Below are 14,969 nucleotides of genomic sequence, written 5' to 3'. Positions count from 1 at the left end.
ATATGCCATTGTAAAAAACTCTATTGATTCAAAAGAGTGGCCGATGAGTTTCTTGTATGTTTTTCTCACGAGTTTTTTACGAACTTTTTACGAACATATGGTAAGTTTAGTTATTTAAAAGAAATATTTATGGTGACGATTCAAAAGCGCTTAATTTAAGCCTGTTTGAATAAAGTTATTTGACTTTGCCTTAATTTCCTGTGCTTCTTCTCCTTCTTGCCATTTCTTAAAGGAACCCGCCGGAACATTGTTAGAGCAATAACATTTGAACTTTAACTTGTATAACTTATATTATTTCCTGTAGTAGCTGGCGTGATAATTTCCCATAATGCCACAACGACCTGATGGAAGGTAACATAAAAATGCATAAAATAACTATAAAAATGAATTAGATAATAAATATAAAGAGTGAAATAAAAATCACTTATGATACACGGATGCATAAACCATGTATGTATGTGAATGAATACTTGATTTGAGATAATTGAAACTCAAATGAGAAAGACGTTTAACATACAAGCTGAACCTTTTATTTTGAGGGATTAGAGTTGTATATAATTAACGTTATAAAGGACTGAGTTTCAATATTATTTTTAATAGCCACGATAATTGTATCCGTGCACCCACTTTAATTTAAATACAGCCAATTTTTGGGTTCAGCTACACTCCTAAATACCAAGGAATGAACTTCTAAACTACTGAACCGATTGAAATCAAATTTTGCAGACTATTTGCAGTTGATTCACTTTGAGAGATATATTAAATTTATTTCGATTGGTGACCCAAATTTTTTTTGATTTTAAATTTAATTTCTGTTTGAATATTTGTACGTGATAATTTTTGACACACAGTTTGACAGTTCTGCTGAAACATTATTTCATTATAAGAACATGGAACAACGAAATAATTATTGTAACGAATGAACTTTTACAAATTTCGAAAATAATGCCGCCCGTTAGTAGTAAGTACGTAAGTAGTGAATAGTATTCAGCTCACTTACAACCGGGTTTTAGAAAATATCTAATGATCACACGTCGTATGTGTAGCTGGTGACCGGTGCACTTCACTTCACCTAAACAAATGCATATATCTATATATATATAAAAATGAATTGCTGTTCGTTAGTCCCGCTAAAACTCGAGAACGGCTGGACCGACTTGGCAAATTTTGGTCTTGAATTATTTGTGGAAGTCCAGAGAAGGTTTAAAAGGTAAATAAATAGGAAAATGCTGCTAAATTAAATAAAAACAACAAATTTGTTTTTCCTTTGATGTGTCCATACATAATTTCTATGAGAGAATTTATTGACGCACGGTTTGACAGTTCTGCTGTGAAATAATTTCATTACGACAGCAGGGTGCATATTTTACGAAGTAATTTTTGATGTTATGATTAAAATATAATTTAAATATAAAATACATACAACATAATTTCATATAAAAATTTAAAATCTCTTTGTTAATTACAAAATTTTTAGAAATTCGTTCATTATAATAATTATTTCCTTTTTTGCCTGGTCTTTTAATAAAAGAATGTCACAGCAGAAATGTCAAACTGTGCTTAAAAAAATTCTCTCGTAGAATTATTTATACAGAAATAAAAAAAATATATTAAAAAATATTAAGAGTCAAGGGTCGAAATAAAACTATTCTGCGAACAAACAACGAAATGTTTATAATATAATTATTAAGATAGATAGTATGCGACTACTCATTAATTTGTACGTATTAATATTTGCTTCACGTGGCATTTTTCCGTCATTCGGCCATTTATAATCGGCCAGTATCTTAAATCATACTTTAAAATAGCGTTGGCTAATTTATTCCTCATAATATCATTCATCAGTCAATGTCATTATCAATAGAAACAAACAGATCTGACAAAGGCTACCAGAGCAAACGAAACATTATTTTAAATTGTTTTTCATATCAGTAAGCTTGTTATACTTTTCAAATTTAATTTTATATGTTTCTTTGTTAGATCATTTATACGTCTAGATAAACCTGTTACAGAAAACGGCGAAAAAATTAAGCTTGACAGTTAGCCTCTATTTTGAGCAATACACGCACACTAACACAAAGTAACATACAAATCGCGAGTGTAAGACGTAAATTGTCACGCACACTAAAGTAATAAACCTGTACTGTTTTCATCGGTTGTCTAATAGCAAGAGGCTCTATCTAGATGTATAAATTATCATATTTTTCATCAGAATTATCGGTTTAGATCAAGTTATTGGTTTTGCATTTTACAATTTGAATATTTGGTATTTTTGCAGTTACATAAAACTAGATTTCTCGACTAAATTCATTGGTTATGTAGCGCGCTAAAACCGTTGAGAAAACAGACATTTATATAATTTACCCCTTTTGTAACTCTGAACTGATAGTTAATTGAGTGTGATATTTTGAATTAGGGTCAAATAGTAAATCATATTATGGCCAAGCTATAGATTTATTTCAGTCACGTGCGTTCTATAAATTACGTACATTTTGGTACTGCTGTAATGTTCTGATAAGTAGCCCCTATTGATATATATATTGCTATATACATACATACCTACGTAGATATAATTTATAATATATAAATTTATATTTAATAGAATAGAATATATTTATTTACCAAAGGGAGTAACAATAACGTTATTAATAATTAACAGTACATTTATACAAAAGTAATACTCGCCTAAACAATTTATAATTTCTAAGTGATCTCCTTCGGATAGTGATTACCGGATAGACTGTTTCTTGGCGACTGTCCCAGAACAACATTATACCTAAATAGAAGCTACACAATGTGTATAAAATTATTTAATCATCTACCTCTAGAAATAAGAAACTTACTACAGAAACGATTTACTGGACTCCTGTTTCAATGGTTAATTGAAAAAAAAAATAGTGTTACGGATTTTTTTAATTTTCAGTAAAGTTTTTGCATGCTAGTTTAAATTAGCGGAATATAAGACACTACAATAAATTTAAGATCTATAATGTATACTGTATTCCACGCAAAAAATAAATTTCATTTCATTTCGATTCGGAGATTAATTATACAAACTTTATTTGTATCAATATCTAGAGACGACGCGGGAATCGAACCTGCGCCTCTTACTCCCAGACCTCTTACCAACTACGCCAATGGTCCGAGTGATGCACGATTGGAAAATATCCATTCCTCAATTCGTAAATAATTTCATATTAGGAAATGACTTAAAACCTTGAGATGTCGCTCGTTTGAATCTTAATAATTTTCTTTTAAATGATCTTTCCCACTTCTGAGATTAAATATAAAAATTAAATTTACATTTTATTTACTGTCACACAGTTACCAGTGAGAGGCTCCTTTGCACAGGAAGCCGGCTAGATTATGGGTACCACAACGGAGCTTATTTCTACCGTGAAGCATTAATGTGTAAACATTACTGTGTTTCTCCTTGAAGGGCGACATAGCTAGTGAAATTAATGGGCAAATGAGACTTAACATCTTATGTCTCAAGGTGACGAGCGCAATTGTAGTGCCGCTCAGAATTTTTTGGTTTTTCAAGAATCCTGTGCGGCACTGCATTGTATCAGGGCGTATCAATTATCATCAGCTGAACGTCCTGCTCTTCTCGTCCCTTAAAAATAAGGGAATTACGTTTTTTATGAAAACATAAAAAAAAACAATTGACTCGAAATTTCGGTACAGAAGCAGTAATAAGAATATAGACTCATACGGCTCTACTATGAATTGTGGTAATATTAATATGAGAGTTAATAACATTCCACAAAATCCTTGTCATAACATTAGAACACAACACTAATCTAGCCTTAATTCATCCGTTTTTTATGTTATATGATGGAGACTTGTCTAATTGAAACACTGCATCATTGTGACGATGACAACGACAAAATAAGGATTGTGTCATTAATTATTTGAACATAAAGTTAAATTAGAATAAGTCTATTTAAGGCTTCAATGACACGAAGATAATATTATGTTATATCGTGTTATGTTATTCTGATAACATTTGAGATATTTATAAAACACTAGCTGTCCCAGCAAACGTTGTATTGCCGAAACTAAAATCGCGATACAAAAGTAACTGTTGATCGTAGATGGATGGGATCGTGAAGTTGTATGTATTTTTTAAGGCTGACTTATAATCAAACAAATTAAAAAAAAATGTCAAAAAAATAAAAATTTCGTGTGGACCACCCTTAACATTTAGGGGGATGAAAAATAGATGTTGTCCGATTCTCAGACCTACCCAATATGCACTCAAAATTTCATGAGGATCGGTCAAGCCGTTTCGGAGGAGTTCAAAGTTTAACACCATGACACGAGAATTTTATATATTGGATTTATTATTGGGTTTACTTATTTGAAATAATTTTCAAATGAGTAACAAATATGAATTTGGTATGCCTACAAAATAAAACAGTACAGTTAAGTCGATTTCGTAATTCTTTATTTTATATATATATATATATAAGAGGAGGTAAACGGCCGAGAGGCTCACGGGATGGGAAGAGGTGAGTCAACCGCCCATGGACATCCGCAACAACAGGTGTCAAGAGATGCGTTGCCGGCCTTTAAGGTGGGAGTATGCTTATTTCTTGAAGGTCCCTAAGTCGTATCTGTTCGGGAAAACAGCAGCCGGTAATAGATTCCACAAAGTGGCTGTGCGAGGCAAGAAATTTCTAGCGAAACGCGCAGTTGTGGAATATTCAGAATAGTCAACGTGATACGGGTGATATGTAGCATTAGGTCTTTTGTTATATTGACGAACTATATTTTTTTAAACAAGATCCCAAAAAGTGAACAAAGTAGTTTTACCTTAATTTTTTGTGTAATAATGCGGTATAAACAATACATTTGAAGACCCCTATAGCCAAGTGGTTAGTGACGCTGCCTACTGAGCCAGAGGTCCCTTGAACCCCGATTGGATTAAATATTTATAAATATTATATTGAAAATAAATTGCTACTAACTTCTACTTAACCGGGTTTGCTGCGCCCGTTCTTCTCAGGTCTGAGGCATACTTTTTCGATTGGGTGGTAGTGTTTGACTTTCAATAAGTGATATTATATACTAAAATATTTCATTTTGAATTAGAATAACACTCCGAACAATTCGTAATCCAGTTAATAATTCATATATTATAATACTTCTAGTGACACGCTCGACCCGTGCATGCATGCCTGGTATAAATTCAAACATTTCCCATGTTTGAACCTGGCTGAATAGCTATTGATCCCGACCGCTCAGAAACCCAAACTGAACGATCTTTAGTTTTTCTAATCATTTCCAACTAAGACCTTTCCAACGATATATTTTCAAGAGGTCTATACCATTTTTTTTTTTTTATATGATTATAAGGGACGATACGAGCAGGACGTCCAGCTGATGATAATCGATACGCCCTGGATTACAATGCACCGCTCTGGGTTCTTGAAAAACCCCCAAATTCTGAGTGAAACTACAATTATTGCACTCGTCACCTTGAATCATAACTTTATAAGATGTTAAGTCTTAATTGCCCATTAATATCACTAGCTACGGCACCCTTCAGTCCGAAACACAATAATGCTTACTCGTAACTGCTTCAGAGAAGAAAAACTCCCATTAAATGTAAATGCCCATTAGTCTTTGTGCCATATAGGAATATATAGTCCACAATTCCTCGTGAATCTGTTTATCATAAGCAATTATTGATATCAGACTGGTATATAGATAAACGCGTTAAAACAATCTTCATCAGATTTACTATATAAAATTCATTAGCCTTAATGCTCTTCCTGTTGTCAATGTCAGATTCCCGAGAAACCTTGCACTCGGCGAGATGTTTGAAACACCAACAACTCCACGCGATAAATTGTATGTAATTTCAAAGCGTCTATCGCTTAGATTTAATTAAATACTGCCAAAGAAAATAGGAAGTAATTCGAGGCAAGCGTTTAAAGCAGTTTCATGTTACGTACAGAGCAACGTTACTCAACTAGTCAAAGTACCATTAACAGCTTCTAGGAACGGTCAATCTTGTGTCCTATTTATTTATATACAGTAATTATGTGCGTGCGTTCGTTGCAACGAGATTTCTACCAATAGTTGTATTATGATCAGTGATGTGTTCGCTAATTGAATCTTTTTGTGAGCGATTTGTTTGAGCTACTATGTGTGTGTTACTAATGACTTGGCCCACATGAAATTTGGCGTATTATTAATTAAACTGTGAACTGATTGAAACCAACCACATTAAATCTTACGGAGAGGCTACCTTAATACATTAGTGCAGAGCGCATTCGAATCGGTTAAGTCATTTCTGATTAATGTGCAAATAAATTGAGGAACTGACAAAAATTCTAGATACAATTTTTTGATCTCGCTTACCTACATAAATGCAACGTATGTTGATTATTCTTTAAAAATATTTGAAAATGAACAAACGGCTAGCTTTTGATTTTAGTATATGTGTTAACTTATCATTTAATTAATTATCATTACCTTATAATAATTTTGTATGCCAGAAATGGCCGATAACATTGATACCTTAAATCTATTTACACCCATTGTTTCTAGCAAAATAACAGATTTATTTTATTTATTATGTGTTAGTAAGATAATTTGTAAGAGCGGGTACAGCCCGCATCGAATTATTTTTTGGATTTTGTTTTTTGATTATTGTTTTATGAATTTAGAGCATTGGTAACAAAACCTCAAGCTTAAACCAAAATGCAATAAAAAAAGAATATTAAATATTAAGTATTAAGCTGCAGAGAAAAAATTAAATACGAAGTGCGATGGTAAAATAAGTCGAAAATATTTGACATAGCAATATTAAATGTTCATCAACCGCTGATTAATTAATTAATTGATATTAAATTAACCTTAAGATAAATATGATACTAACACTGAACGGCGGTAATGACCTACCATCTACAAGATCTTACTGTTGGACCATTGTGTTTGATGATACAATTTATACAGATAACGCGCTAAAACTGACATTTCAATTTCCGTTGCAAATAATTTAAGTAAAACGCACAGAAAGCAGGAACAAGACAAATCACTCTATAATATTTAATATAACGTTATAACCAATACTTTGACCATTTATTTGGATGTTAAAAATATGCTCACGAAATGCTCGGCGAAGAATGCACGAAGCTTCGATATTTGTCAGCAATCAAATTAACATCAGCTTGTTATTGACAGAACCGTTGGTCACATCATTTTACACGTCCAACTATCGTAATTATTGACGGCAAGAGACTTTTGACGGAAATTAAATTATTTGCTCGTCAATTCTTGACGGGATGGGATTTATTAACGTCACTGTATTCATAAAGAAACGTCTAATAATTTACGTTTCAATTTGTAAGGAGTTTTATTGCACTAATAAATATTAAGTAAAATTATAAACAAATACGTATTTAACAATTATTTTGAATTTATTTAAAATATTTTTTTATTCACCAAATCACTTATCCGTAAGAAATGGCGCGAAAATCACCGAATATTCGCGTGGCGCGTCCCTATCGCGCGCGATCGCACAGCACTGTCAAATAATGGAATGCGTGTGCGAGAGACGCATTTATGTGGAAAATCTCCTGTAGATTGTTGATCTGTGTACAGCTGCTAATTACGAGTCTGTACGCACACTTAATCTTCATTATCCTAGGTTAGGTACTGTTCGATTTGTTATGCTTAGCACCTTTCCCGCCTGGCGAGTTAAAGTCGCTTTACAGCTCAATTTTATTCGAATATAGACCTTATATTAATGTCTTTTGTGCTAAACAAATAACAGAGTACTAAACGGTGGTCTGATGCAGGCAGCAAACAGGAGGTTAAACACGGTTTATATTTGTACCTTTTCTATATTAATGCATCAACTGTATTTTTGTAAGGGTACTTCGTGAACATGATGGTCGTGATTACTGTCATTATTAGTAAATGCATCCAACAATCCTCCGACTAGAGAAACATTTAACTTTGGAGGAAAACTGTATACAACCATTAGTAATTAGGTCGATACCTCTTCATCGTTGCATAAAATAACTTTTAGAGTTGTGAACGTATTTGTCGTAATTGTTTCTTATAGGAAACTAAAGGTTTATGAGTACTATTAGTCTGTATTTTTTATGAAAATCTATTTGTTTTCTAAATTATACTTCGTGGAATCATTAACTCATGTTACAACCCAGATGAGAGTAGATGTGTAATAATGCCGTATTTTTCTGTGTGGTGTCTTGTAGTGTACCACTAGTGGTGGTTTTATGACACCATAAATAATGTATTATATGCTTTCCGTTGTACAGAAACTAGCACAATAATCTTGACCTATATTTGTTTCGATTGCGATAAAATATAAAAATACACATCAATTTACAGAATTACTTCATGTCAAAACGAGTTGGTTCATCGATTGGTTTGTGTCTACTTATCGAGGAATAGGTAGCTGGTTCGATCCCCGTTAGCAACATTCCATATTTTTCTTTGTCTAGGTGTATGGCCTGTTACTTTTAATAGTTCCAGATGCTATAGCAAAGCTCAACACAGGTAAAGTTCATATTGAGAAGAAGTGCAAAAAGCTATTTTTCTTATATTAAATACCTTAAATAATAAATACATTAAATTAATTTAAATAAATATAACACATACTATTGCTTTAATGTCACACACATACATTATAGAGGTATAGTATTTGATAAATAAACAGTAATAAAGTAGGTACAAACTTAGAAATTATGATTTATGGTCCATTTGTGACCTCTGGGTGACCCCTGGTATATTATAAATAAGCAAGAATGTGTCGGCATAAGTTGTGACAATTGAACCATTCTACATCTCAACTAAGAATATTTGAATATGTATTTTGTTTTAAATAAAGTTGAAAAATCATTGACGCTATTAATTAGATTAATATTCTGATGAATATTTAAGGATTGAGACTTGTTATGCCGGCGCCAAATAAAAACATATATGTTGTTAATAACTAGGTACCTATTTAATTATAGACCGGTGTGTGGATTTTTTATTCAGGTTTATCTAAATATTTAATAATAAACTTAGTAATTTATGTACGCTATAGTTAGAGTTAAATCCTTAATTTTATAAATTAAGCAACTATTTAGTCAGTTTAATATAAGTAATATTATAAACTACAAATATTGCAATATCGATTGATTGCTTTTTCACATTTAACAAGCACTTGGATAATCTTATTATGAATATATATTACTGTTTCATTATTTACAACGTCTCAATATGGCCATAGACAGCAAATAAATTGGACTAAAATACAGCCAAGCTATTTACATTAATTACTGAAGTATTTATGGCCACGGCTCTTAAATTTATGTGTTAATAACCATATAAGGCAATAAAATCGGTAATTATTGACAAAAGTAATGGCTGGAATTAGTCAATATTTGTACGTAAGATGTAACAAATTGTTCCAAATTAGTTTATGTTATTACTTATTGTTATGTATTGTTACAAAGCTCATATTGTGTCTCACGAAATTAATGAGCTCATATTTTTTTCATATGAGGCAAAGTAACCATTTGATAATATCGGAACTGTTGCTATTCATGTATCAAAAATGATTTGCAAGTTTGTATAGATACCTAATTGTAGGTTACATGACTTCCTACCACAAATGCCGATGACGCAAAGTGCCGGTAGTTCATTCCTCGCTACACATCGATGTGTTTTAGATTTTCTAATTCATAGGAACCTTCGTTTATTTGAAGTTTCATAAGGTCGATAACGCTCTTGTGGTCTCTACCGGTTATAAAAAAAGGTGGTATAAGGGACGAGACGAGCAGGACGTTCAGCTGATGGTAATTGATACGCCCTGTCCATTACAATGCAGTGCCGCTCAGGATTCTTGAAAAACCCAAACATTCTGAGCGGCACTACAATTACGTTCGTCACCTTGAGACATAAGATTTTAAATAAAATATATATATATATTACATATTCTAGCCGTTCCCACCCGAATTCGTAGAATAAGTAGCCATAAACCATCTTGGATAAATTTCGCATCGAATGGTGGTAGTTTAATGTTTCAGGTTTAGGCGTGATTGAGCCTCAAACAATGACCATTTTCATTATGTATATCTAGATATATTATGTATTTTAAAGACTTTGGTCTTGGTGTTTAAGTGAATTTTTTTCTCCAATACAAATAAGTAATCTGTGGATAACGTAGTTGGTTATACATGTATTTATATTATAAGAATTGTAATTATTAAGTAAGATGTCATGTATAATTGTTTGTTGTTCCCAATAAAATAAAATAAAAATAAAAAAGTCTCATTTGCCTACTAGCTATGGCGCCCTTCAGACCGAAACACATTAATGCTGCTTCAAGGCAGAATGGCTACAAGAAAACTCACAACATTTGAATAATTATGGAGTTCCACAAAATAACGACTAAGCCAATCAATTTTCTTTTCTACATATTAATAAATCTCTTAACTCATGCCTGTCTATGACTTACTGTACCTTCACTGTGGTTTCCACGTTCCAGAGTACTTTTTGTATAGTAATTAAGATAATACTGTGTCATATTACTTTCGTAGGTGTTAATTTATCAATGATATTGAGTTCTAATGTTTCTTTCTGTTCACAGAGGTGTTATATTATATGGTGCATTTACATGTTTATATTATAAATTTATGCTGTATATTCGTTAAAATTGAGAAGCCTTTCTAATTGAGTAACAATATTAATTAAACCACATCAAACTGCTTTCAGGAGGATATCCTAAACATTTTTGATATATTCATACAAGTCAAGTCTAAGGAGCCATGGTATGTGCCTACTCATAACTCATAAGTGTCGATCTATGTGAAGAAAAAATAAATTAAATTTCACTGGGTGTTCTATGACGTGTGCTTTGTGATATTGTAATGCTACTTACCTACAGAAATGGAAAATCCCGATAAGACTAGTACCTAGCAGAAAGGACAACCCCATAGCCACAACCGAGCGGCTTGGGCGTTCGCTCCATTCCCAATCTGTGGTATCATTAAGAAAATCATTAATATTATAATAATTATTAACCTTTACCACACAAATCTTTTTTAAGATTTCATTTCTATTTAGTAACAAAAATGTTTTGTACACAACTCAACACACAGTACGGATGAATACTTGCTTATCTTCTACTAGTCTACTCATAACTACATTCACAGTTCCTGCCACCTTGACGTTTACCGTATTTATGATAGTTAAAATAAAATTTAGTTATTTATACAAATTCAATTTGAGCCAATATTTACGTACGATGCGGGACTCCAACACGCGACTTTTCGGTTTCCTCCCGAGCGCTCTTTCCAACTGAGAAAACCACTAGTACGCATGGGTCGTAAATTATGGTATATCCTGTTCAGTCTTTTGCCTCATCTACAGGATCCACTTTACAGTTGATAACCTGCTCAACTCCAATAATTGCATATTAGGAAATTGACTTGAGATGTCGCTCATTCAAATCTAAACAATTTGTTATTTTTAACCGAATTCAAAAAAGGAGGAGGTTCGCAATTCATCGGTAGGTTTTTTTATGTTTGTTACCTCATAACTTTTGGAATTACAAATATTCCAAAAATAGCAATAATCGTTACTAGAATTAGATTAATTAATTAGATTGTATAAAAATACGCCATTATTTTTATAACTTTTAGTGCATATATAATATAGATATAATCTATTGCTATGGAATAGTGTTTATGAAGTTCTTTTTTTAAAGTGATATCCCTCACTTTTGAGATTACTTTTCAGAGTTGAAAAATATATACCAAAATTTACTACCCATGCGAACTCAAACGGTTGACTCAGTTGGATAAAACCCGAGAGGTCGCGGGCTTAAGAAGTAGTCTGGTGTCGAGATACTTGGTCCAGCCAGCAAACCAACGCGGAAATGTGTCCAGCATTCTTGGTACACATTCTTGTCGTAATAGAAGTTTTAAGAAGGATTACAGGAAGTTAAAACTTCATGTAATCTAAGTAAGTATTGTAAATAAGGTCATAAGTATTGTTTTGTTGTGAATAAAAAGGACCCGCAGAGATTGTACTGTTTTAGCGTACGGTCAACCCACAGCTACACCCAGTAGAAAGATGCTCAATAAGCTGTGAATTAAATTAATTTATCATTCCTCAAGTAGTGAGTGGGCTTTACATGTAACAAGGCTCTTCGTTCCCTCTTCATTACCCGTGAGGTTGTTGGACGTTACAACGTGTCCAAGATTTTTAAAGTTTAGAAAAAAATTCACTTAGGGGGTTTTTTTTATCGAGATAATTATAAATATTTCAATCGTATCTCGGTTCTTGTGATGAATTATCAAAACTAAATGTGTTATCAGACTACATAATCACAAATAGAGATAAAATAAACAACATTTATTGAGTAGTTTATTTATTTAAATTAGATACTCACGGTTCGTCGGTGTCGGTACCGACTAGTTTCGGACCATTCGGATGTCCTTCATCAGGGTGAGTGTGGTGGGTTCGCGATAACGTCCTGTCTACATCCCAGTACCAACACCGATTAATCAAGACGAAAGCCGATTTAAATAAATAAAATTAATAATGACTCACGAAAGTTTTAATAATTTTATTTTTGAAAACTTCTTTGGTCGTCACCCACATGCTCATGCAGTCATAAATTTATAACTAAACAAAAAATAAATATAAAAATATTTAGTTAGACACTTTTTCGATGGGTGAAATCTCGTGAGTTCGCGTCACCGAAATGCTTAAAGCAGTATATGTAGCTATACAGCTGACGTATTGTCCAACATTAGGGCTGTGTATATCTTATAAGTGAAATTGAATGGATTCAGTGAAAAGATGAATGTTTGATGAATATATTATTGAAAATAAATTCAAATTGATAATTTAATTGTTTTTAAACATTATTAAATTTAAATATTTAATACAACATGTTGTAAGTTTTTAGTTCTATCGGCAGTTTCTACAACTGCATATTTTTTTAGTAGACCAGCCCTGCAGGTACCCTGTTATATGAAACACTATCCAGCAATATATATTATTATTGTTTCACTTCCTTTCAACATCTAAATAAATGTCAGCAGTCTTGATAGCATCAATATTCCTGTATCTGATCAGGGAATGCTAATAGTTCTCGTTTATGAGAATCTACTATTAAGCTTTGACTTTACAAGCCTAACTTATTGTTAATGGCAAAAAAGCTGTACTTGTCATTTATATCAGACACAGCTATAGATTTTATCAAACATACAAACCGGACCTAATTAAGCTGACTCTTAATAACAGCTGCTAGTAATAAGGTACTATGTTTTATTTATACCTACAGAGCGGTGGGCAAAGCTTGGTTGAACATTATCAGAAACTTTGTTGCAGCTGTTCACAATTATGAGTTAACATAATAATTGTCAAAACAACTGTTGACAATCTGTTCATAAAGATAAGATTTAAATATTATGATTGAAGAAGTACTACCAGATTACATTATCTGTGGACCAGACGTAGATGACGTCACATAGTCGCTTTGTTATGGTTTGCAAAACAAGCACCATTAGAATGTTATTATTAAATGTATAAACTTATTTTATAAAATTATTATTAAATATTTTGTCTATTTTACAGATTCAAGTAAAGGTGCTGAGTTTTGATGCTGATTTTTACTATTATAATTATGAAAACTCAAAGAAAGAATCTCGATTAACAACATAAACTACAGAACCATTAACAACAAAATCAAAGCGTAAAAATGAAAACTTCAAAAACAAAGCAGTGATTTTAAGAAAATATCACGGCATGTATGTAACGGTAATGAAACTGCAAACCGTACTGACGCAACAGGACGAGCGTGAGGGGGTGAAAGGGGATCGGGAGGGGGTTTCACGTCCCAGCGAGGTCCAGAGATAATGTGCCCGGGTAGTACTTAAACAGTACATCGCCTTCGTCATACTAGCTCTAATGTAATTAATGCCATACGTTATTCTTATGAAAAGGTACTGCTTGAGGTAACTGTTCGTTTATATATATATATATATATATATATATATATAGCTTTAAATGTGTATTACATCGAAAGAGTGGCAATAAATTTCAATATTCAAATTAAATTTGTAACCAAAATTTGTGAACGATGCGGTACTCGAACCCGTGCGAGAGATAGAGTAGAGTTCCGTCCGAGTGCTCTGTTTTTATTTTATTTTATTTGTTTGAATGGTAACGTATCAAATACCATCAACTGAACGTCTCGTATCTTAATTTCATAAAAAAACGTACATAGATTTTGCTCAGACTTTACTTACGTTAAATTTAGCTGAGCATAATCTCATTTCGTTTTTGTAGTCATTTGATATCTGAAAGTATACTGAGCTTTAGCTAAAACAGCCCAATGTAAAAGTCGAGTTCGCGTTTTATCACACTCACCTAAGTTTTATGTAAGTAAAGTCTAAGTAGGCTCTATAAATCTTAGCATGAAAGTGATGGTTTAAGTATAATTTTATCGGGACAGTATATTATCAATGTATTAACTAATAAACTAATAAAACTATTTTTTTTGCAATTTTAAAGTAACCTTGTTTATACACCAGTAACATACAACATTTTATACGCGTTTCAAAGTCAAGACTCCCGTACGCAGATCACGGCCAAACGTGTTGCAATCTATCGAATTTGCTTATACGTAAATGGTCAATGTATTTAAAGAGCTTTCCTATTCGTATCAATCAAATAGCAGGATTATTATGCTCTTGCAATATTGTTGTTAAATTAAGTATTTGTTAGGGTTTTGTACTCGAATATAACCAAGGGTTCACTCGTTTGTCTGTCAATCAGTGAGCTGTATCTGATAAACCGCAATAGTAACAGGTGAAATATTGACCGAGTTGATGAATTCAAGACACGCAGTTAAAAAAAATATATTTTTATGCCATTTTCTATGGAAGAGGAGGAGAAATGAGTGTACGGATCACCTGATGTTA

The 14,969-nt window shown here is 32.5% G+C and overlaps 1 protein-coding gene across 2 annotated transcripts in view; it reads right to left on the bottom strand.

The window, feature by feature from the left end:
- Positions 1 to 7,539, bottom strand: part of LOC126971934 (ADAMTS-like protein 4) — a 48,416-nt gene extending 40,877 nt beyond the window's left edge. Inside the window, exon 1 of one of the 2 annotated variants that reach the window (XM_050818448.1) lies at positions 7,459 to 7,539. The gene's annotated coding sequence lies outside the window, so the exon portion shown is untranslated. The remainder of the gene's footprint in view (positions 1 to 7,458) is intronic. The other variant, XM_050818449.1, reaches the window with a different exon arrangement.
- Positions 7,540 to 14,969: the final 7,430 nt, after the last annotated feature.

Source organism: Leptidea sinapis, chromosome 25, assembly GCF_905404315.1.
Source record: "Leptidea sinapis chromosome 25, ilLepSina1.1, whole genome shotgun sequence".
NCBI classification, from domain to species: Eukaryota; Metazoa; Arthropoda; class Insecta; order Lepidoptera; family Pieridae; genus Leptidea; species Leptidea sinapis.
Note: the sequence above shows the minus strand (reverse complement) of the source record. Positions and strands in the feature narration are given on the sequence as shown.